Genomic DNA, 24751 nt, shown 5'->3' on the forward strand with positions numbered 1-24751 from the left:
CTGATCGGGCACATTTGGGGAGGAAAGAAGTTGTCGGGCAGGAGAATTGTGCCAATGATCAATCAATCGTATTTATTGAGTGCTTACTTAGCACTGTACTAAGCGCTTGGGAAGTGGCAACATATAGAGACGGTCCCAATAAGGGGACAGTGATTGGATAGCCACGAGGGTACACTTGCAATGTGGGTTTGGGAGGAAAGAAGAGTGCGCTGGGAAGTATCTGATATAGTCTACAAGTTTGATTGAGAAAATTGGTAGAGCGCTTCAAAGCCAATCTGTAAAATGGGGTAAAACCAGAATCAGCGAGTCCATTGAAGCATCATGGCCTAATGGGTAGAGCACGGCCCTGGCAGTCGCAAGGACCTAAATTCTAATCCCGGCTCTGCCACTTTCCTGCTGTGTGGCCTTGGGCAAGTCATTTAACTTCTCTGTATCTGTTACCTCATCAGTAAAAGGGGGATTAAACTGTGAGCTCTATGTGAGATAAGGACTGTGCCCAACCTGTATCCACCCCACCGCTTACTACAGTGCCTGGCACATCGTAAGCACTTAAATACCTTAAAAACAGAAACAAAAAAAAAAACCCTTCACTTCCCTGTGTCTGTTACCTTATTTGTAAAAATGGGCATTAAGTTTGTGAGCCCCAGGTGGGACGTAGAATGTGTCCAACCTGATTAGCGTGATCCACCCAGCACATAATATGGTGCTTGGCACATAGTAAGCACTTAACAAATACTTTCAAAAACATGATTGAATGCTTTGAGATTTTTGGATAACTAATAATAATAATAATTGTGGTGTTTTAAGCACTTATTCTGTGCCAGGCACTGTACTAAGCGCTGGGGTGTATATAAGCAAATTAGGTTGGACACAATCCCTGTCCCATGTGGGGCTCACAGTCTCAGTCCCCATTTTATAGATGAGGGAACTGAGGCCCAGAGAAGTGGAGTGACTTGCCCAAGGTTACACAGCAGACAAGTGGCGGAGCCAGGTTTACGAGGCACTTTACAGAGCATGATTTACCCAGTGCATGCAGTCATTTTAGTTGGCTGCCCTCTTTTTTTGGCTCATTCCCCTGAAATGGGCAGACACCAATTTAAAAAGATTCCAGATTCCACTAATTTTTAATCAATCAATCAGGGGTATTTTTTAAGTGCTTACTGTGCAAAGCAGTGAACTGAGTGCTTCCGAGCATACAATTCAACAGAGTTGGTAGATTCCTTAGCAGCCCACCAAGGAGCTTACAGTCTAGAGATGGGGACAGACATTAAAGTAAATTACGGATATGTACATAAAAGCTGAGGGGCTTAGGGTGGGGTAAATACCAAGTAGTACCGTTCCAATTTAGTAGTCAATGCAAAAGGGATTAGGGAATGAGGGATTAGACAGGGAAGTCCTCTTGGAGGTGAGGAGAGGCGCAGTGGCTAGAACATGCAGGGACCTGGGACTCAGATGGCCAGGAGTTCTAATCCCGGCTCTGCCCCTTGGCTGCTGTGTGACCTTGGGCAAGTCACTTCACTTCTCTGTGCCTCAGTTACCTCATCTGTAAAGTGAGGATTGAGACTGAGCCCGATGTGGGACAGGGACTGTCTCCAACCCGATTTGCTTTTATCCACCCCAGCGCTTTGTACAGTGCCTGGCACATAGCGCTTAACAAATACCACAATTATTATTATGTGATTTAAGTAGGCGTTTGAAGGTGGGGAAAGTTGTGGTCTGTCATATATAAAGGGGAAGGGAGCGCCAGGCTAAAGGGAGGATGTGGACAAGGAACGGGTGGTGAATTAGTTGAACTTGAAGTACAGTAAGGTTGGTGTTGGAGAAGAGAAGAGGCTGGGTTGTAGTAGGGTTAAGTGGTTAATTATGTCTTCGGAGTTCAGAGGATACCGTATCCTGCCTTTACTGCCTCAAAAAACAAAACAAAAAAACAAATCCAGAATAAAATCAGTACCCGTGAATTCAGAAGTTAATATAAAATGTGTGGTTTAGGCCTGTTAATTCACAGTGGTCCTAAAATTTAGAGGGAGTGTGTGCGATACGATACATGTGGGGCACCAGCAAAACACCATTTATTTTTTTACTTCTAAATTGGTAGTGTTTGAGCTATTTACAAAGGTTGAAAGAATAGGTTGTGACCTTAATTCCGGACTTTCAGACCTAAATCTCTGCCAGAAGAGCTCCTGGAGACACCTTAGCAGCCCCCCGGCCAACCTCTTCTGGGCCCTAAAGCCTTCCACTTCTTCCGTTCTTCTAATGCAGAGTTTGGGGACTTTTTCAGTCAGTCAGTTGTATTTTTTGAGCACTTACTGTGTGCAGGGCACTGTACTAAGCACTTGGGAGAGTACAATAGAATAGACACATTCCTCGCTCACAACCAGCTTGCAGTCTGCACCCAAAATCCCACCACCCTTTGATTGAAGCCCGGGCATCTCCTCAAAGTTGAAGGGGTCATCGGTGACTAGCCTCCCACGCTGGAGGCTAGCACTCCTTCGGCTCCAGCAGCTCCCCACGGTGCCCTGCCACCCAAAGCTTCACCTCCAGCCCAACTGCAGGCAGTCACCAGGATCTGACATCTCAACATTGTACAGTGCTTTCTTAATTTGGTAACAATTCGTTCATTCAGATAATAATAATAATGATGGCATTTGTTAAGCGATTATTATGTGCGGAGCACTGTTCTAAGCACTGGGGAGGTTACAAAGGTGATGAGGTCGTCCCATGGGGGGCTCACAGTCTTAATCCCCATTTTACAGATGAGGGAACTGAGACACGAAGTGAAGTGACTTGCCCAAAGTCACACGGCTGACAATTGGCGGAGCCGGGATTTGAACCCATGATCTCTGACTCCAAAGCCCGGGCTCTTTCCACTGAGCCATGAAGAGGAGAGTCCCACCCCAAGCCCTGGTCCCGGAAGAGGGGGCAGAAAAGAGCCAGGGGGCGGGAGCTGGGTTTAAGGGGAGAGGATCTGAGGGGCCAGGAACCTGGGGGGGCCTTTGCAGTCCCCCTTCGCTGCCCCCGGGACCCCCATGGGGTAGGCTCCTTACCCCCAACCCCACCCCGGACTACTTCAGATGTACTTATTGAGCACTTACTGTGTGTAGAGCACTGTACTAAGTGCTTGGGAACGTGCAATGCAGTGATAAGCAGTGACATTCCCAGCCCACAGTGAGCTCACGGTCTTCTGTCTTTCCCTAGATCTAATAATCCCCCTTCTCCTCCCACCAGGACCCCCTGTATTTCTCTGTAGTCTCCCCATCGTTCACTTTCCAGTGGCCTTTCCCCCCTCTCTTCTTGGGGCATCCCGGGTTTCAGTCCGACCCTCTCCACATCCTTCAGACGTCGGGGTCTCCTAAGAAGCTGCTCTGAGAAGCAGCGTGGCTTAGTGGAAAGAGCCCAGGCTTGGGAGTCAGAGGTCATGGGTTCTAATCCCGCTCTGCCACTTAGCTGTGTGACTTTGGGCAAGTCACTTAACTTCTCTGAGCCTCAGTTACCTCATCTGTAAAATGGGGATGAAGACTGTGAGCTCCACTGGGACAACCTGATTACCTTGTATCTACCCCAATGCTTAGAACAGTGCTTGTCACGTAGTAAGCGCTTAACAAATACCATCATTGTTATTATTATTATTATTATTATTATTAAAGTGTTCTTTCTCCCCTTCAGCAGCAGGAGCCTCATTCCTCCAAAGCCCTAGCCGCTGGATCCTGAGCCTTTAGGGTCTCCCAACCCTCTCTTTGGTTTCAGAGGGTTAGGGTCAAAGCATGTGATCTTTCTGGATCCCCTTATTCTGGGACACAGCTCACCATCCTCTCTTCAAGATGGCCAAGGGGCATCTTCTGCAACCACCAGCTCCTCTACCCCCAACACCTGGTGTTACATAGGGATTGCCTCTATTCGTCGCTGAATTGTACTTTCCAAGTACTTAGTACAGTGCTCTGCACACAGTAAGCGCTCAATAAATACGATTGAATGAACACTTCCTCCACAATCCTTCTCTCTGATTGGCTGTGCTAAGTGTTTTCACTTTCCTCCCCAAGGAGCGTCATATAATGATTCTCTTGGCTTCTTCCCTCTCTGAGTGTGTGTGTGGGACTAGTCAAAAAGCTGTCACATTCCCATTTTTAATCAATCAATCAATCGTATTTATTGAGCGCTTACTGTGTGCAGAGCACTGTACTAAGCGCTTGGGAAGTACAAGTTGACAAAATATAGAGACGGTCCCTACCCAACAGTGGGCTCACAGTCTAAAATTTTTAATAATAATAATGATATTTGTTAAGTACTTACTATGTGCCAAGCACTCTTCTTCTCACAGGGGGAGATGCAAGGTTATCAGGTTATCCCATGTGGGGGCTCACAGTCTTAATTCCCCGTTTTACAGATGAGGTAACTGAGGCACAGGTCACAGAGCCAACAAGTGGTGGAGTCAGGATTAGACCCCACAACCTCTGACTCCCAAGCCTGTGGTCTTTCCACTAAGCCAGTCTGCTTCTCCTACTCAACTAGTTGCTTCTGGAATTCAGTTTTGTATGGGATGGCTTCATTACGTGTGCCAGTGTTTCACTTTGACCTGCCATCCTAAATCACAGGTTGAGACGGTGTTCAGTATACCTTAGGCAAACTGTAGTTGAAAGTGAACCTTAACTCCAAATAACACAGCTGTCATAAGCTTCAGATTACTTGCTATATACCATCTTCTAGGTGATTGTGGCTCCTTAATCATCCTGACTTTTTTTTTGTACCAGGTGGTTTCATCTCTCTCGTTCAACCCACGTATTAAATCTCTCACCAGATTTTGTTGGTCTTGCCTTCGCGAGGTCGTTAAAATCCAACCTTTCCTCTCTATCCAAACTACTACTGTCCAGATCCAAGCACTTAGCATATCCCATCTTGACTACTGCATCAGCCTCCTTGCTGACCTCCCTGCCTTTACCTACCCAAATCCTTACTTTGCTCTGCTTCTTGGATCATTTTTCTAGAAAAATGTTCATCCCACGTCTTCCTACACTTCAAGAAACTCCAGTGGTTGCCCATCCATTTCCATATCAAACAGAAACTCTCCTCCACAGTAAGCACTCAATAAATACGATTGAATGAGTGAAGGAAACTCCTTATCATTGGCTTTAAAGTAATCATCTCACCCCTTCTTACCTTACTTCTCTGATTTGCCGCTGGCCCAGCCTCCACACTTGGCTTCTCTATAGCCAACTTGCTTACTGTTCCTTGATCTCTTCTATCTTGCTGCTGATACCATGCCTCCCTCTGACCTGAAACTCCCTTCCCCTTCATATATGATAGACCGACACTCTTCCCACCTTCAAAGCTTTATTAAAATCACGCCTCCTCCAAGAGGTGTTCTCTGATTAAGCCTCTTTTCCCCTGTTCCCTCTCCTTTCTGCATCACCATGGCACTTAGATCTGTAGCCTTTCAGTACTGGATAGTCGCCCCACAGCATTTATGTACATATCTGTAATTTGTTTTTTAATGTTAGTTTCCCCCGCTAGACTGTAAGCGCCTTGTAGGTAGGGAATATAATCTACCAACTCTGTCATATTTTACTCTCCTAAGTGCTTATTACAGTGCTCTGCACACAGTAAGCGCTCAGTAAATACGATTGAATGGATGAATGAATGTTGGGTAGGGACCGTCTCTATATGTTGCCAACTTGTACTTCCCAAGCACTTAGTGCAGTGCACTGCACACAGTAAGCGCTCAATAAATACGATTGAATGAAATACCATTGATTTTATGAAGTATTAGTAATTTGATCTAAACAGTGACTTGATACAGGATTTGAGCTGTTAGTGTTCATATGTACCTATCTTTAAATTATACATTATAAATTACTCGTTGGTTCATATTAATGTCTGTCTCTCTCTCTAGACTGTAAACTCATTATCGAAGCAGCGTGGCTCAGTGGAAAGAGCCCGGGCTTGGGAGTCAGAGGTCATGGGTTCTAATCCCAGCTCTGCCGCTTGTCAGCTGTGTGACTTTGGGCAAGTCACTTCACTTCTCTGGGCCTCAGTTCCCTCATCTGGAAAATGGGGATTAAGACTGTGAGCCCCATGTGGGACAAACTGATCACCTTGTATCCACCCCAGTGCTTAGAACAGTGCTTCACACCTAGTAAGCTCTTAACAAATGCCATTATTATTATTATTATTATGGACGGGGAACATGTCTGCTAATTCTGTTGTACTTTCCCAAGCACTTAGTACAATGTTCTGCACGTGGAAAGTGCTCAGTAAATACCATTGATTGATTGATTAGGGAATTAGTGTGGTCTAGTGGAAAGACTGTGGGCCTGGGAGTTATCGGACCTGGGTTCTAATCCTGATCTGCCACTTGTCTGCTGTGTGACCTTGGGCAAGTCACTTAACTTCTCTGTGCCTCAGTTACCTCAACAGTATATTGGGGATTAGGACTGTGAGTGTCATGTGGGGCATGGACTGCGTCCAACCTGATTACCTTGTATGTACCTCAGCGCTTAGTACAGTGACCGGCACATAGTAAGTACTTAACAAATACCATTAAAAAAAATCAATAGGATCCAAGTATTGTACTCCTAATGAGAGAGGAATAACTCCAAGTACATTGCAAAACTATAAACTGTGTTACTAGGCGGAGGCCCAGAATGAAAACCAACACACTGTGTTCTCCTCGTACTCATAAAATGACCCATATCATTAGCAAAAATTGTGGAGAATATGGCTTTTTATGGTGTTTGATAAGTGGTTACTATGTGCCAGGCACTGTACTAAGCTCTGGAGTCGACACAAGCTAATCAGGTTGGACGCAGTTCATGTCTCACATGAAGCTCACAGTCTTAACCCCCATTTTACAGATGAAGCAACTGAGGCACAGAGAAGCGAAGTGGAACCCAGGTCTTTCTGACTCCGAGGCCCGTGCTCTTTCCAGTAGCCCACACTGCTTCTCCTGCTGGACCAGATGATTACATTTCCCAGAACACCAAAATGGTTCTGATGTTGCAGTAAAAAAAAAGAAAATCACCAGGCCTTGAATAAGGCTGAGCAATATACTGCTCTACTCTTCAGTGTCCCTTGAAAAGTCATTGTTAACAAGCTCCTATTTGTAATTGACAGAGTTAAGAGGCAGATCTTTTAGACTGTGAGCCCACTATTGGGTAGGGACTGTCTCTATATGTTGCCAACTTGTACTTCCCAAGTGCTTAGTACAGTGCTCTGCACACAGTAAGCACTCAATAAATACGATTGATGATGATGATGTGGGCAAACTTGGGCAAGTCGCTTAACCTCTGTACCTCAGTTTCCTCTTCTGTAAAATGGGGATTAAATTACCTGTTAAATTACCTGCTTTTCCTCCCTTTTAGACTGTGAGCCCCATGTAGAACAGGGACTGTGCATGACCTGATTATCTTTTATTTACCCCAGTATCGAATACAGTGCTTGGAACATGTAAGTGACAAATGCTATTATTATTATTATTATCATCAGTATTAATAGAGTATAATTGAGGAAAAAGTATCCACCAGGCTAGCAGAATTGGGAGCATCCGACAGAGATAGTTTTGTTTAAAAAAAGTTACCTTTGGTTGCATCCTGCTTGTTTAGGTGGCTATATATCAATCAATGGTACTTATTTAGTGCTTATTCTATGCAGAATACTATAGTAAGTTTTGGGAAAGTCCAGTAAAATAGACACAATTCTGACTCTCAATAATAATAATAATAATGATGGCATTTGTTAAGCGCCTACTATGTGCAAACCACTGTTCTAAGCTCAAGGATCTTACAGTCTAGCCCTCCTCCTTCTGAGGAGTTTTTCTAAATGCCAGTGCCGCACAGGTCTTGATTTTGAAGGCTCTGCGTCATTGGAGAGATACTTCAGTGATTGTGCTTTCCCAAGTGCTTAGTACAGTGCTGTGCACACAGTAAGCACTCAATAAATACTATTGAATGAGTAACTTCAATTAAAAAATACCCCCAAATTCTTAAACATCAAAATATCCCCTAGAGTGTAAACTCCCTCTGGATCATAAGCTTATTCTGGACAGGGAACATGTTTACCAACTCTGTTATAATGTACTCTCCCAAGCGCTTAGTATAGTGCTCTGCACACAGTAAGCACTCAGTAAATAATTATAATAGTGATAACTGTGGTACGTGTTAAGCGCTATGTGCCCGGCACTGTACTAAGTGCTGGGGTAGATTCAAGCTAATCAGGTTGGACACAGTCCCTGTCCCATACAAGGCTAACAGTCATAATCCCCATTTTAGAGATGAGGTAACTGAGGCCCAGAGAAGTTAAATGACTTGGCTAAGGTCACACAGCAGACTCATGTTCTATCCACAAGGCCATGCAGCTTCTCAGTACAGCGTGGCTCAGTGGAAAGAGCCCGGGCTTGGGAGTCAGAGGTCATGGGTTCCAATCCCGGCTCCGCCACTTGCCAGCTGTGTGACTTTGAGCAAGTCACTTAACTTCTCTGGGCTTCAGTTACCTCATCTGGAAAATGGGGATTAAGACTGTGAGCCCCACGTGGGACAACCTGATTATCTCGTATCCTCCCAAGGTAATACAAGGATACAAGGTAGTCCTCCCCAGCCCTTAGAACAGTGCTTTGCACATAGTAAGCGCTTAACAAATGCCATCATTATTAATCATTCAGTCTACCAATCAGTCATATTTATTAAGCGCTTACTCTGCAGAGCACTGCACTAAGTGCTTGGGAGAGTGCAGTATAACAGAATTTGCAGACACGCTCCCGGTGTCATGGGAGTTCATTCATTCATTCAATCGTATTTATTGAGCGCTTACTGTGTGCAGAGCTCTGTACTAAGCGCTTGGGAAGTACAAGTTGTTAGGTATAAATGGACTGTCTGTGTAGCTCGTTTCTAATCCTGATGACACACAGGATTCCAACTAAGCCTGTTTTCTTTGGAGCTTGGTTTCCTCACCTGCTAAGTGGTTATGGAGCAAGCCTACCTGGGCATCAACTGAACATGCTTTTCCAGCCTCAGTCAGTGGTATTTACTGAGTACTTACCGTGTGCAGAGCGCTGTTCTAAGCACTTGGAAGAGTACAATACAACAGAGTCGGTAGACACAGTCCCTGCCACAAGGAGTTTACAGTCTAAGGAGGGGAGACCAACAACAATATAAAGAAATAATTTATGGATGTGTAACTGAGTGCTGTGGGGCTGAGGGTGGGGTGAATTCCAAATGCCCAAAGGGTATGGATGCAAGTGCATAGAAGGGAGAGGAGGCTACACAAATTCTTGCCGTACCTTGCTGAAAATGCTTTCTTTTGCATGAAACTAAGCCTGGCAGCCAGGAGCACAGTGGGAGTGTAGTTGCAGAGGAGGAATTAAGGTTGTCAGTCTTCTTCTGAGTCAGTCAATTGTATTTATTGAGCACCTACTGTGTGCAGAGCGCTATACTAAGTGCTTGGGCGTGTTCAATATGAGAACAGACAGATTTCTTTTCCCACAACAAGCTTACAGTCTAGAAGGGGAGACAGACATTAATATAAATAAATAAATGACAGATTTATACATAACAACACATAAGTGCTGTGGGGATGGGAAGGGGGATGAATAAATCAATCAACCAATCAATCGTATTTATTGAGCGCTTACTGTGTGCAGAATAAAGAGAAGCAGCATGGCTTAGTGGAAAGAACACAGGCTTGGGAGTCAGAGTATTTCATAGTATTATGAAACACTTGCTGTGTGCAAAGCACTGTGCTACGTGCTGAGAAAAAATATACGGGTGAGAATTAGACACTGGGCCTTGGCCCCAAGGGGCTCCCAATCAAAGAATAAAACAAGAGGGGGATGGCGACAGACACCTGCAGAATGATGAAACAGTGAAAATGCAACACAACGTATTTGGCCAGGGCAATGATAAATACAATAGAGGCAACAGGGTATTATGGCCAGAGGTGCAGAGTTTCAGGCTCTTCGCAACTCAGAGTCCAACAAGTCTCGACACTCACAGCGGCAGGAGCCATGGCCTTCACAACGTTCACAAATTTTTGGTTTTTTTAAATGGTGTTTGTTAGTCAGGGTAGATACAAGTTACCCAGATTGGACGTAGTCCCTGTCCCACAAGGAGCTCACAGTCTTAACCCTTATTTTACAGATGAGATAGCTGAAGCCCAGAGAAGTGATTTGCCCCGGGGGCACAGGGCAGACAAGTGGCAGAGCTAGGATTAGAACCCAGGTCCTTCTGACTCTCAAGCCCTTGCTCTACCCACTAGGCCACTATGGCTGTGGCTTCTCAGCCTTTCTGGGCTGGAGCTGGGATACCAGATGGCCTGTGAGGGGGTGGTCAGTTGATCTCCAGGCCCAAGCCAGTCCAAGAGAGTTGCTGGGGGCCTCCTTGCCCAGTTGCTGTTAAGTTCCCAGGGTCAGGTCAGAACTATTGCACTTACTCATCTGACCCACACAGTTGGATGGACTTTTGATCCATCATTGCGTCTCTTAATTTTTAACTGCGGGTGGTCCGCCCAGAACCATCTAGCTTTGAATTCAATTTTCTCCTCTCAAGGGTATAAGTAAGGAGTAGCGAGTGTATTTGCTGAGTGCCTGCTGCATGCAAGGTACTGTGTGGTTAAGCATGCTGATGAGTGGGGCGGCTAGGATTTAGCTATCAATCAATCAGGGGTATTTTTTTGAGCGCTTATCATATGCGGGGCACTGAACTAAGTGCTTGGTAGAGTACCACACAATATGGTTGGTGGACACGATCCCTGCCCTCAAAGGAGCTTACAATAGTCAAACCACAGAGATGCCCATGGAACCCATCCTGCCTGTTAGTGGGTTAGGAAGTGTAGAAAAGATCGCCTCTGCTCCTGTGTAGAATTGCACGGAGAAGCAGCGTGGCTCAGTGGAAAGAGCCTGGGCTTTGGAGTCAGAGGTCCTGGGTTCGAATCCCGGCTCCACCACAAGTCTGCTGTGTGACCTTGGGCAAGTCACTTAACTTCTCTGAGCCTCAGTTACCTCATCTGCAAAAATGGGGATTAAGACTGTGAGCCCCACATGGGACAATTTGATCACACTGTATCCCCCCCAGCGCTTAGAACAGTGCATTGCACATAGTAAGCACTTAACAAATGTCATCATTATTATTATTATTATTATTATTAATTGCTGTGCGGCATTGCCGATCACCATCTGGAGCATGGCCCCATTGCTCTGTGGAGTTGGGGCCAGTGTGCACATTTCTTGGTGTTCTCCAGGGAACTTTACTGGCCTTCTCACCCTTACGTGGAACTCTTCTTCCACAAATATTTTTGGACAGCAGGAAGCTGGCCCTCTTGGCAGGGAATTGTGCCTCCAAGCAGGATCTCAGTGGTTCTCCAGCTGCAGCTGGCCAGCTAACCATTCACTCATCTGTTCATTCATTCAGTATTTACTAAGTGCTTAGTACACTGCTCTGCACACAGTAAGCGCTCATTAAATACGATTGAATAAATGAATTGAGCGGTTCTGTGTGGAAAGCACTGTACTAAGCACCTGGGAGAGTACAGTATAACAACAGGCAGACACAGTCCCTGCCCACAGCGGCATGGAGCGCCTGAAAAATTGTTTTCTTTCCTGCCATTTTCCTGCCATTTGGGGGCCATGAAGGAGGAGGTGTTAGCATGGAACAGTGTGAAGCAGTGTGGGCTAGTGGGTAGGGCACAGCGCCTTGGAGTCAGAATGACCTGGATTCTAATCCCAGCTTGTCTGCTGTGTGATCTTGGGCAAATCATTTCACTTCTGTGTGCCTGTTACCTTATCTGTAAAATGGGGATGGAGACTGTGAGCCCCATTTGGGACAGGGACTACGTCCAACCCGATTTGCTTCCCCCAGCTCTTATTACAGTGCCTGGCATGTGGTAAGCACTTAACGAATACCAGAAAAAGTGTGCAAGGAGCCACTGGGAGCTACCAAAGGAGGAGTAAGCTTGCTATCTGCAAGTAGTCTCCTACCTTCTGGAATACCGAGTGCATTTCAGACTGCTGTGTCTCCGGAAGGACATAATAAGAGCTGGAGAAGTTGAGGGAAGGACAGCTGGGATGACTAGGGGAATAGTGAAGCTTCTTGATGAGGATGGATGAGGGCTCCTCGAGCAGGAAAATGCAGGCTGAGAAGGGATGTGATTGAAGGCTCCAGAATCATGAAGAGGGTGGCCAGGCCAACCTGGAATTGGAGTTCACTGAATCACACAACAACAGGGAGAGGAAACACCAGTTAAAGCTTGAGGGCATGTACCTTTCTTTTATCTATCTTGCCTCTGACCCCTCGCCCATGTCTCCCTCCACGTTCCTATCCTGCACACCACTGCTCTCCCCACCTTCAAAGCCTTATTAAAATCACACCTCCTCCAAGAGGCCTTCCTCAATTAAGCCCTCATTTTCCCTACTCCCTCTCCCTTCTGCATCTCCCTTGCTTTTGGATTAGTAGCCTTTATTCACCCCACCCGAGGCCCGCAGGTATTAAGTATAGATCTGTAATTTTTTTTTTTTTTTAATGTCTGGCTCCCCCTCTAGACTGTAAGATCTTTGTGGGCAGGAGAAATGTCTACCAACTCTGGTATATTATATATAGGTTTTCAATCAATACAATTGATTGAAACAAAAGGAAGCCTTTCTTTATGCGATGGTAGGCATATAGAATTTACAATCACAGTAACTTGTGAGGTAGAAAATATTAGTAGGTTCCAGAGAGGTTCAGATAAATTCGTCAATGAAGTATATAATGGGTTGCTAGAGGGAAAATTGGAGATTTCGAGGGAAAAGCTAGAGGTGTCGGTTTATCATGGAATATTCCCAGGATTAGTATAGCCAGGTCAGAGATTGCCTGTCTCCCCCTTCTAGACTGTGAGCCCCTTGTTAGGTAGGGACTGTCTCTTATCTGTTGCCAACTTGTACTTCCCAAGCGCTTAGTACAGTGCTGTGCACACAGTAAGCGCTCAATAAATACGATTGAATGAATGGTTTTCATCAAACATCCTGTTGCTCCATTCTAGCTGTTAATTCTATTTGTTAAGCGCTTACTATTGAGAAGCAGCATGACCTAGTGGCTTGAGCATGGGGCTGGTACTCAGAGGGACCTGGGTTCTAAACCCGGCTTCGCCACTTGTCTACTGTGTAACCTTAGGCAAGTCACTTAACTTCTCTGGGCCTCAGTTACCTCATCTGTTAAAATGGGAGTTGACTGAGCCCTCTGTGATACAAGGGACTCTGTCCAACCTGATTAACTTATATCCACCCTAGCACTTAGTACAGTGCCTGGCATATAGTAAGTGTTTAACAAATACCATGATTATTATTATTATTACTATTATCGTCATTATCATGTCCTGGGAATACCCCTGATGACTGCATTGAATGTTTACTTTATTAAATTTGCTTCACCCTCACCAAAAAAACCCTAAGGAATAAAAATAGTCTCCATTTTCCTTGTAGATAGTATCAGTGATACCCAACCTGCTTTGCAATTTCTCCCTTGGGCATATCGTAGCCAGTTTCTAATTGGATAGACGCTGGTCCCAGCAGGTGGGCGGGAAGGGGATTAGCCGGAATGTCCAAGTGTCCAGCCCAGCCTGGACTTGAGGGTGGAGATCATATGAGGTCACCCTATTCCTTTTTGTTGTGGTAGAGGTCGTGTCTTCCTTCCCATTCAGATGTCTCAGACCCTTAGTGCTTTCATAATCTCTTCACAGCTTCTTTTTTTATGGTATTTGTTAAGCACTTACTTTGTGCCAGGCACTGTTTTAAGCGCAGGGGGAGATACAAGATAATCAGGTTGGACACAGACCATGTCCCACGTGGGGCTCACAGCCGTCATCCCCATTTTACAGAGGAGGTAACTGAGGCACAGAGAAGTTAAGCGATTTGCCCCAGGTCACACAGCGGATAAGTGGCGGAGCCGGAACTAGAACCCAGGTCCTTCTGACTCTCTGGCCTGTCCTCTGTCCACTAGGCCATGTTTCTTTGGCCCTTGCATTCCTGCCCTCCGTTTTAGCTTGCAGTAGTGAAGTTGCTTTGGTAGTCTCTTGCCATTCTTTCATGTGCTTTACCTGGTCAGGATGTGTTTTTGGCAACAGCCTGGAATAAAAATAATAATAATAATAATAATAAAACTTGTGCTGTAAAGCACTTGATATAATAAGGATGATGGTATTTGTTAAGCTCTTACTATGTGCCAAGCACTGTTCTAAGCACTGGCATAGGTACAAGATAATCAGGTTGTCCCACGTGGGGCTCCCAGTCTTAATCCCCATTTTCCAGATGAGGTAACTGAGGCACAGGGAAGTGACGTGACTTGCCCAAAGTCACACAGCTGACAAGTGGCAGAGCTGGGATTGAACCCACGACCTCTGACTCCCAAACCCATGTTCTTTCCACTAAGCCACGCTGCTTCTCAAAGTGCTTCTAGGCACGTATGCTTCTCATATGTGCTGAGCACTGTACTAAGCACCAAAGTGTATACAATATAAGCAGATCTGACACAGTCCCTGTCTAATGGGGGAGAAGAACGGGTGTTTTATCCCCAATTTACAGGTGAGGAAACTGAGGCACAGGGAACCCAAGTGACTTTCCCAAGGTCATTCAGCAGCCAATTTGGCAAAGCCTGCAGTGAGAAGTCATTGAGCATGCAGCGAGAACAATAGGCTATTGGGGTATAAGGCTTTTCCCTGAATTCAGAGGTGTTACATAAAAGACACAATGGGACGCCCAGTGTCCCTCTGTACCACGGAGTTAACTGGGAGCTAGCCAGTTCCCAAGTCTTTCCCTTTGGTGCCTCGTCTTATCCTTCGTTAACGCAAGCCACGTATTGTGCTTTAGCAGAGATAGGATATCTCCGTTATCCAGAATGTTCCTTTGTCCCACTTGGCCTTGGTTTCTGGAATTCTCTGGTACTTAAGTGGCCTGGAAGAGCTACTGTGAATTCCCCAAATGCTTAATTTAAACCTGGGAGGAGCTTGGACATTGGGAGAATCTGACTCTCACTGTACTGTGAGGTCCTCTTGGAGAATCTCCTGTAATATTTACTCGGGAAAGCACCTTCTCCACATTCATTCGTTCATTCATTTCTATTTTTTGAAAGCTTACTGTGTGCAGAGCAGTTTACTAAGCGCTTGGGAAAGTACAATAGCTAGACCTGTAGCACTTATGATAAATGGTCTGTTGCTTCTTGGCTCTAATTTATCGGACTGGATTGTAAGCTCCTTTAGGCCAGGGATCATGTCTGTTCATTCTACTGTACTCTCCCAAGTGCTTAAAACAGTGTTCTGCACCCAGTAAGCACAATTGATTTAGTTCCCGTTCTCAAACTATCCGAAATGGATGCTTCACCTGCCTAGAATCAGGCACTTCTTTCTGGAAGGCTGTTTCCATTCCAGCAGAAATACTGTCTCCTCCAGGTGTTAGCAGTCAATCAGCAGTATGTATTAAGTGCTTACTGAATGCCGAATGCTGTACTAAATGCTTGGGAGAGTACACTATAACAGAGTTGATAGACATGTTCCTTAATAAAATCCTGGGATTTCTTAATTGCCTCCAAACATTGATACTTCTAGGAGGTTTTTTGGATATTTGATATAAATCAAAGTGCCATCATCCTACTGGGACAGTCTACAGGTTTGGAGAGGTGTTTGAGAAACAAGCCAATGTTTTATTCATTCAGTCGTATTTATTGAACAATTACCGTTTGCAGAGCGGTGTACTAAGTGCTTGGAAAGTACAATTTGGCAACATTTTATAATTAGTTGGGCTATTACAGCCAGCAAACACCCTCATGGTTCTATACTTAGGAACACATCTAGTCAGTTCATTGATGTCTCTGCAGACAAAGTTTAAAAGCAGTTGGGCAGCCTTTATAGCCGGAGCAGAACCCAGAGACCTCTTATCTTGGAAACTGTGTCCTCTCAAGGTCTCCCGGTGACAGAAGCCCAGGCTTGGTGTGGGCAGAAATGAAGCCAGCTAAGCTCTCGGTTCAAGCAGAAAGCAGATCACATTGCACACCTCAGCCTTAACTGGGGAGGTGTTTTTCCGGGAAAAAATGTGAAATTCAGGAGGGAAAAATACTGGTGGCAGGGGTGCGGGGGGAGGAGAGGGGGATTGTTTAATGCAGAAGTATCCTCATGAATTGGCTTTGGCTTTTTGAAGAACACACCGTGTGCTAAAGGAGACACGCTGCTTTGACTAGTCATCCCCCTGCCTGTGCCACAGGCAGGAATCGAAACCAGAGCACTTGCCCTACTGTCCTGTTGGCTGTGTATCTGGCCAACTGTGTGACCTTGGGCAAGTCACGTAACTTCTCTGTGTCTCAGTTTCCTCATCTGTAAAATGGGGATTCAGTACCTGATTTCCCTTCCCCTTAGACTGTGAGCCCCATAGGGGAAGAGACCGTGTCTGATCTGTTTGCATCACATCTATCCCAGTGCTTAGTACTGTGCTTGGCAAATAGTGAGCATGTAACAAATACCTAATATGATTCAGCATGAGTCAGTGGAAAGAGCACGGGCTTTGGAGTCAGAGGTCATGGGTTCAAATCCCAGCTCCGCCAGTTGTCAGCTGTGTGACTTTGGGCAAGTCACTTAACTTCTCTGGACCTCAGTTCCCTCATCTGGAAAATGGGGATTAAGACTGTGAGACAAACTGATCACCTTGTAACCTCCCCAGTGCTTAGAACAGTGCTTTGCACATAGTTAAGCACTTAATAAATGACATTATTATTATTGTTAGATTTTAAGTTTCTCTTCCATTTGATAAGTTGGAACTTTCAGCTTCCTGGGCACTGTTTAGTTTATCCCTGGAGCTGGATGTTTAATTTTTTCACAGTTGAAATATGACCACATCTTCCCTCTCTTTAAAAATCCCTCCTCTGAGCCCTACTGCACTTTCTAGGTATCACCCCATCTCCCTCTTCCCATTCCAGTCTGTCAACAGGATATATACTCCCACTACCTCCACTCCTCTACTTGGAACCATAAGTTCTCTTGTGTAATTGCACCTGGTTTCTTGCAGGAAACCTCTGCTGACTATCTAGAAGAAGGAAGGATAAGCTGGAGTCCCTCCTCTGCCTGAGGCACTTTGGGTCAGGAAAAAAAAAACCAAAAACATGGTTCTCATCATCATCAATCGTATTTATTGAGCGCTTACTATGTGCAGAGCACTGTACTAAGCGCTTGGGAAGTACAAGTTGGCAACATATAGAGACAGTCCCTACCCAACAGTGGGCTCACAGTCTAAAAGGGGGAGACAGAGAACAAAACCAAACATACTAACAAAATAAAATAAATAGAATAGATATGTACAAGTAAAATAAATAAATAAATAGAGTAATAAATATGTACAAACATATATACATATATACAGGTGCTGTGTGGAAGGGAAGGAGGTAAGATGGGGGGGATGGAGAAGGGGACGAGGGTTATCCAGACTGTTTGAGATCCAGGCCGGTCTGGATCTAGAGACATTCTGGATATTTGCGCTTTCCAATCAATCAATCGTATTTATTGAGCGCTTACTGTGTGCAGAGCACTGTACTAAGCGCTTGGGAAGTACAAGTTGGCAACATATAGAGACAGTCCCTACCCAACAGTGGGCTCACAGTCTAGAAGGGGGAGACAGAGAACAAAACCAAACATATTAACAAAATAAAATAAATCATCATCATCATCAATCGTATTTATTGAGTGCTTACTGTGTGCAGAGCACTGTACTAAGCACTTGGGAAGTACAAATTGGCAACATATAGAGACAGTCCCTACCCAACAGTGGGCTCACAGTCTAAAAGGGGGAGACAGAGAACAAAACCAAACATACTAACAAAATAAAATAAATAGAATAGATATGTACAAATAAAATAAATAAATAAATAGAGTAATAAATATGTACAAACATATATACATATATACAGGTGCTGTGGGGAAGGGAAGGAGGTAAGATGGTGGGGATGGAGAGGGGGACGAGGGTTATCCAGACTGTTTGAGATCCAGGCTGGTCTGGATCTAGAGACATTCTGGATATTTGCGCTTTCCAATCAATCAATCAATCAATCAATCGTATTTATTGAGCGCTTACTGTGTGCAGAGCACTGTACTAAGCGCTTGGGAAGTACAAGTTGGCAACATATAGAGTCAGTCCCTACCCAATAGTGGGCTCACAGTCTAGAAGGGGGAGACAGAGAACGAAACCAAACATACTAACAAAATAAAATAAATCATCATCATCATCATCATCATCAATCGTATTTATTGAGCGCTTACTGTGTGCAGAGCACTGTACTAAGCGCTTGGGAAGTACAAATTGGCAACATATAGAGACAGTCCCTACCCAACAGTGGGCTCACAGTCTAAAAGGGGGAGACAGAGAACAAAACCAAGCATACTAACAAAATAAAATAAATAGAATAGATATGTACAAGTAAAATAAATAAATAAATAGAGTAATACATATGTACAAACATATATACATATATACAGGTTCTGTGGGGAAGGGAAGGAGGTAAGATGGGGGGGATCTTTCTTGTCAAAACCCAGCTAGCTATGAGTCTAGACTGTAAATTCACTGAGGGCAGGGAACGTGTCTACAAACTCTGTTGTATTCCCCCAAGCGCTTAAGTGGTGTTCAGCACGTGGCAAGCACTCAATAAATATCATTGGGGTTGATGTCCCTTCAGGAAGGGAGGATGACTTACCAAAGGAAAGCTAGGGATGGACTTCACACTGACTTAGCTCCTGGTTTATTCCTTGGGTCCAGAGAACCAGGGCTTTTTGTGCCTTCTCCTGTCCATTTTGAGTCATCCCCGTGGTCTGTGTGGTCTTCCCTTCTGCTGCGGGGTCATCCATCATTCACTGCCAGTGTCCAGGGTCCCAGACTGTTTTATGAAGCGTTTCCCTTTTTGAGGAACCGTGGTGTGGAAGCCTCTGGAGCCAATCAATCAATCAGTGGTATTTATTGAGCGCTTACTGTGTTCCAGAGCCCTCCAGACAAGACCGAATATTCTAGAAAACCTTAATGGTTGAAATCTTTGGAAAAGCGAAGCCTAGATGCTGGAGTTTTGAATATAGTTAGGATCCAGGCGGACTCTTCTTTCGAAGCACCCTTTGAACTTTTGACACCGTGAAGCAGACAGATCCTGATTGGTTTCCTTGGCATTGATGGGCAAACGCGCCCACTGTGTAGGTAATGAGCAAAAGCCTCCCAAATGGCCGAAAGGAATTAGAGCATCTCTCCAAGCCCCCAGCTTCACACTAGGAAGAATAGAAACAAAACAGGATTTGAATCAATGAGTCAGTCATCATCAATGGTATTTATTGAGTGTTAATAATAGTAATAATGATAGCATTTATTAAGCGCTTACTATGTGCAAAGCACTGTTCTAAGCACTAGGGAGGTTACAATGTAATCAGGTTGTCCCAGGGGGGCTCACAGTCTTCATCCCCATTTTACAGATGAGGTAACTGAGGCCCAGAGAAGTTAAGTGACTTGCCCAAAGTCACACAGCTGCCAAGTGGTGGAGCCGGGATTTGAACCCATGACCTCTGACTCCAAAGCCCGGGCTCTTTCCACTGAGCCATGCTGCTTACAGAGCACTGTACTAAGCACTTGGATGAGTGCAGTGTGGATTAAGACTGTGAGCCTGTTGTGCAACGGGGACTGTGTCCAATCTGCTTACCTTGTATCTACCCCAGTGCTTAAAATAGTGCCTGGCACATAATAAGCGCTTAACAAATACCATATGGTGGTGGTTGGTAGACATGTTCTTGAATTCTCTTGAATTCTTTAATTCTGAATCAGTTCAATCATTGGTATTTATTGAGTTCTTACTCTGTGCACAGCACTGTAGTAAGCCCTTAGGAGAGTACAGTAAAAGTGCAGAAAATAAGCTCTATGTCAGTAGAGCAGAAATGGTAGCGTGGAGGTGGCAAAAATACTTTAGCATCCTGCAGGACTGCTGAGTTGAGCTGACCAGCCCTTCGTAATGTGAAAAACCTGATCTCATCCTCCTCCTTTGGGGTGCCTAGGGTTTCTGATGTTGAAATGTTAGTAAAAGCCAACAGAGGGGAGCAGCTTGGCCTAGGAGAAAGCACATGGGCCTGGGAGCTAGAGGACCTAGGTTCTGATCTTGGCTCTGCTACATGCCTACTGTGTGGCCTTGGACAAGTCACTTAACTTGTCTGTGATGATGATGATGATGGCATTTGTTAAGCGCTTACTATGTGCAAAGCACTGTTCTAAGCGCTGGGGGGGATATAAGGTGATCAGGTTGTCCCTCGTGGGGCTCACAGTCTTAATCCCCATTTTACAGATGAAGGAACTGAGGCCCAGAGAAGTTAAGTGACTTGCCCAAAGTCACACAGCTGACAAGTGGCCGAGCCAGGATTAGAACCCATGACCTCTGGCTCCCAAGCCTGGGCTCTTTCCACTGAGCCACGCTGCTTCTCCGTGCCTGTTACGTCTGTAAAATGAGGATTCAATTCCCATTCTCTCTCCTACTTGGATTTTGAGCCCTTTGGACTACTATTGGGATTGAATTCCAGGGACTGTATCTGACCTGATGATCTCGTATCTTCCCCAGTGCTTAGAACAGTGCTTGGCTCATAGCAACCACATAACAAGTGCCAGTTATTATTATTGAGCCTAACAGTCCTATACTAACAGTATTATTTTTATTATCATTATTACTCTCATCATCATTGTAGAGTGACTCTGATCAGATAGTATATTTTTCTTCGAGTGAGGGATGGACATTGCCCCTCCTTTATAACCCACTTCACATCTATTGTGGTACCAGATTATTAAGAAAGTGCAAATCTAAACAATCAGTGGTATTTACTGAGCACTTATTGTGTGCAGAGCACTGTACTAAGTGCTTGGGAGACTACACTACAACAGAGTTGGTAGACAGTTGATAGAATCCTGAATTGGAAGGTCATTGATGTTAGAGAAGCAGCGTGGCTTAGTGGAAAGAGCCCGGGCTTTGAAGTCAGAGGTCATGGGTTCAAATCCCAGCTCCTCCACTTGTCAGCTGTGTGACTTTGGGCAAGTCGCTTAACTTCTCTGTGCCTCAGTTACCTCATCTGTAAAATGGGGATTGAGACTGTGAGCCCCACGTGGGACAACCTGAACACCCTGTAACTTTTCCAGTGCTTAGAACAATGCTTTACACATAGTAAGCGCTTAATAAGTGCCATTATTATTATTATAGCTGCAAACATAAGCAACGGACTGTGAGCCCCACGTGGGACAGGGACTGTAGTAGTAATAGTATGAAGTGTTTGCTGTACTAAACGCTGGGAAAGAGTACACAGGTAGGAATTAAAGATTACAGGTAGAGAATCACTTAACGAGTAAGCGCTTAGCAAATGTCATAAAAAAAAGAAAAAAAAAGAATTAGACATGGACCCGATCCCTCATGGGGACTCACAATCTAAGACTGTGTCTGATCTTATTAGTCTTGTCATAATAATAATAATAAATAAGAATTCTGGTATTTGTTAAGCACCTACTGTGTGCCAGGCACTGTACTAAGCGCTGGGGGAGATACAAGTTAATCAGGTTGGTCACAGGCCCTGTCTCACATGGGGCTCCCAGTCTCAATCCCCATTTTACAGATGAGGAAACTGAGGCCGAGAGAAGTGAAGTGACTTATTCAAGGTCACATGGCAGACAAGTGATGGAGCCGTGATTTGAACCCATGACCATCTGACTCCCAGGCCGAGCTCTATCCACTGTGCCCTACTGCTTGTATCGACCCTGGCACTTAGTGAAGTGGAACTAATGAGGAAAACTAGCACAAATGAAGAAAATCTCCAGACAATCAGTGGTATTTGAGCGCTTATTATGTGCAGAGCCCTGTCCTAAGCCCTTGGGAAAGTATAGTATGACAGAATTAGCAGTCAGTTTCCCTGCCCATAATGAGCTTGCAGTCTAGAAACACACAACCTCTCTCATCTTGGCTAACAGTTAAGTCATCCATCCTCTTCTCTCCTTACGAAATCTGCAGAAAATAACCCCGTGGAACAGAGACTGGGTTTCACCTTCATGTTAAGTTGCTCCCAAGTTGGGAAATAGGCCGAAAAATGGCAGAAGGAGAAAGGAGCATGGATAACCAGTCCTCTCCTAATTGATTGTAGTTGCACAAGGTAGGAGTCCCTTAAACGCTTTATCCTCGCCTCCACTGCCCTTCCCTCTCCAGCCCCGTTCAAGCGAGGAAGCTAGCTCTGGTTGGACCTGCTGTCCCCTGCCCCTTGGGCACTAAGGCGAGGAAGTGAGTAATCTTTCCTGGGCCTGAAGTCAGGAGCAAGCACTGAGTTGTCCCCTCTCTGTGGTTTATTGTTTCCTTCTTCCTCCCTTCAAGGCCCTACTGAGAGCTCACCTCCTTCAGGAGGCCTTCCCAGTCTGAGCCCCTTCCTTCCTCTCCCCCTCGTCCCCCTCTCCATCTCCCCCATCTTACCTCCTTCCCTTCCCCACAGCACCTGTATATATGTATATATGTTTGTACATATTTATTACTCTATTTATTTTACTTGTACATATCTATTCTATTTTATCTTGTTAGTATGTTTGGTTTTGTTCTCTGTCTCCCCCTTTTAGACTGTGAGCCCACTGTTGGGTAGGGACTGTCTCTATATGTTGCCAACTTGTACTTCCCAAGCGCTTAGTACAGTGCTCTGCACACAGTAAGCACTCAATAAATACGATTGATTGATTGATTCTACGTTACTGGGCTAGCTGATTTGGAAAGATGCAGTGGACAGCCTGTGGCCTACCAGAATTGTTGGGTGTGGATGCTGACGAGGAGGGGGTGACACAAACCCAGGTTCCCTTTAGTTTGGAAACATAGTGTGTCATAGAAGGCCTCTGAACCCTCCAACTCCCCTGTCCTATAAGGCAGCGAGTGTGAGCGCACGCTCACACCACTCCTCAGTTTTTCAGTTCATAGAAATGAACAGTCTGGGATGGTTGTGATGAATTTTGTCGCTTCGTTTGCGAGGACATACTAGGAAAATTTTTGTTCACTCCATCTTTTTCGTGGCCTATGTTTCTCACTCCCTCTGAAAGTCTGGTCAGAGAGGGAGGGAGGATAGGTGGGCTATTGGGTTGTGTTGTAGGTGGTGAAATTTTCTGTGTTTCGTGTGCTGGTTGGACATAGCAGGAACCCTGAAAATGTAATGAGGATGGGGAAGACTGCAGCGATTACCCCGCTGGTGTCCTGCGGTGCTCTGGCACCCCATCAGCGTTAGGCCGCAGTTGCTGGGGCAGCTGCAAATTCTTGCCACACCCTTGCCCACCTACTCCACCATTGCATCCATCATTCCCACGGGAACAGGACTGGCAGGGATGAGAGAGGGTACTCATCCCACCGCATCGTCCACGACAGTTGATTCCTCTGTGCAGGTTTTCAGTCCTGAAATTTTGTGACCGGACCAAGGCTCATCTGTCTTTGGCCTTTTTCCCCTAAAAGCAGCAGTAGTAGTAGTGATTGTGAACTTACTTTGTGCAGAGCATCATCATCAATCGTATTTATTGAGCGCTTACTGTGTGCAGAGCACTGTACTAAGCGCTTGGGAAGTACAAGTTGGCAACATATAGAGACAGTCCCTACCCAACAGTGGGCTCACAGTCTAAAAGGAGCACTGTTGAAAGCACTGGAAGAGAGTATACAGGTGGAAATTAGGCCTGGATTCTGTCCTGTCCCTTCCAGGGAATCTGTGAATATGAGAAGCAGCGTGGCTTAGTGGAAAGAGCCCAGCTTGGGAGTCAGAGGTTGTGGGTTCTAATCCTGCCTCTGCCACTTATCAGCTGTGTGACCTTGGGCAAGGCATGTAACTTCTCTGTGCCTCAGTTACCTCATCTGTAAAATGGGGATGAAGACTGTGAGCCCCACGTGGGACCGTCTGATTATCTTGAATCTACCCCAGTTCTTAGGACAGTGCTTGGCACACAGTAAGTGCTTAACAAATACCAATATTGTTATAGAAGTTTGGGGAGGATTGGAGTCAGATACATTCATTCATTCGATTGTATTTGTTGAGCGCTTACTGTGTGCAAAGTGCTGTATTAAGCGGTGGGGAGAGTGCAGTATAACAATAACAGACATGTTCCCTGCCCACAATGAGCTTAAATCTTACCTCCAGAGTAACAAAGCACTAAAACATTAAAATGGCAAGAAGGACAAGGACAAATATGCAGTACACAATAAAATCAGAAGTCAGTAGGGAGCTGTTGGTTTGAGGAGCAGGATTTCTCCACATGATTGAGAGTCAACAGTAATGGCTAAGCAGCCACTAGCTTTCCTGAAGTTCTCTTGAAGTCTCATGCTGCAGGTGGTGTTCTCATGCACACCAAGGTGGTGAAGAGCAGGATAATAATAATAATAATGATGGCATTTATTAAGCGCTTACTATGTGCAAAGCACTGTTCTAAGCACTGGGGAGGTTACAAGGTGATCAGGTTGTCCCACAGGGGGCTCACAGTCTTAATCCCAGTTTTACAGATGAGGTAACCGAGGCACAGAGAAGTTAAGTAACTTGCCCAAAGTCACACAGCTGACAATTGGCGGAGCTGGGATTTGAACCCATGACCAAAGCCCTGGTTCTTTCCACTGAGCCCTTGACGGTGCAGAGGGGAGCCTGTGTTCTCCCCCTTTTAGACTGTGAGCCCACTGTTGGGTAGGGACCGTCTCTATATGTTGCCGACTTGTACTTCCCAAGCGCTTAGTAGAGTGCTCTGCACACAGTAAGCGCTCAATAAATACGATTGAAT

The 24751-nt window shown here is 45.2% G+C and overlaps 1 protein-coding gene across 1 annotated transcript in view; it reads left to right on the forward strand.

Annotated features, from left to right (window-relative positions):
• Positions 1-24751, forward strand: part of PANK1 (pantothenate kinase 1) — a 75431-nt gene that overhangs the window by 13809 nt on the left and 36871 nt on the right. The gene's annotated exons all lie outside the window — the stretch shown is intronic.

This window comes from Tachyglossus aculeatus, chromosome 3, assembly GCF_015852505.1.
Source record: "Tachyglossus aculeatus isolate mTacAcu1 chromosome 3, mTacAcu1.pri, whole genome shotgun sequence".
Lineage (NCBI taxonomy): Eukaryota > Metazoa > Chordata > Mammalia > Monotremata > Tachyglossidae > Tachyglossus > Tachyglossus aculeatus.